Source organism: Babylonia areolata, chromosome 5 (genome assembly GCF_041734735.1).
Source record: "Babylonia areolata isolate BAREFJ2019XMU chromosome 5, ASM4173473v1, whole genome shotgun sequence".
NCBI classification, from domain to species: domain Eukaryota; kingdom Metazoa; phylum Mollusca; class Gastropoda; order Neogastropoda; family Buccinidae; genus Babylonia; species Babylonia areolata.
The window spans coordinates 16872353-16873179 of record NC_134880.1 but is presented as its reverse complement, the minus strand read 5'-3'; the positions used below and the strand labels follow the sequence as shown (position 1 = coordinate 16873179).

Below are 827 nucleotides of genomic sequence, written 5' to 3'. Positions count from 1 at the left end.
AAGAAATAAACTTGGAAACAGTCCTAAGCAAACTTCCCAAGGTAAGTATGAGTCTACGAAAATCACTATGCGCATACTTGCACACTCAGCGGCACACGGCACGCACGCACGCACGCGCACGCACACACACACACACACACACACACACAGAGGCACACACACATACACACACACACACACACGACAGAGAGGAGAGAGAGAGAGAGATGGGGGGGGGGGGGGGGGTCGGGGGGGGGGGGGGGGGGATCGAGGGGAGATCCAACCAACAGACGCAGGGGTCTCAGAGCTTGGGAAGCCGCCAGTTGGATAGACTCCAGGCAGTGTGGCAAGATATACACAGTACACGGGAGTGTTGATGCGAATGAGGTCAGTGGAGGAGGAGCAGAGGGATACTGATGCTCTCTCCTTCAGTCGGTCTCAGTCTCTGTCTCAGTCTGTCCCTCAGTTCGTTTCTGTCTCGTCTGTCTCTCTCAGTGTCTCGGTATGTCTGTCTGTCAGCCTGTTAGTCTCTTTCTCTGTTTCTTTGTGTCTCTTTCTTTATGTCTCTCTTTGTCTCTGTCTGTCTCTGTCTTTCAGTCCGATTTTTTTTTTTAATTTAATTTTTTTTTTTTTTTTTTTAATATTGGTTAACGAAAACCTGTCTAATACACGGCGCATTATAACATAAAGTTTTTCGATATAACTGAACTCAGTAATTTTTATCAGTGTGCCAAGTATTGTTTGAAACATCGCCCAAATGTTTGAACAGTGCCCAAGCTTGCGCTGAAGATAATGTAACTTGTAGACTGAGGAAAAGACACTTGGGTAAAACATATTCGGACCGGCTG

At 47.0% G+C, this 827-nt stretch overlaps 1 protein-coding gene across 1 annotated transcript in view; it reads left to right on the top strand.

The window, feature by feature from the left end:
• The first annotated feature begins 300 nt into the window (after positions 1-300).
• LOC143282396 (uncharacterized) overlaps positions 301-827 on the top strand; it is a 14250-nt gene continuing 13723 nt past the window's right edge. Inside the window, exon 1 of the mRNA XM_076588020.1 lies at positions 301-366. The gene's annotated coding sequence lies outside the window, so the exon portion shown is untranslated. The remainder of the gene's footprint in view (positions 367-827) is intronic.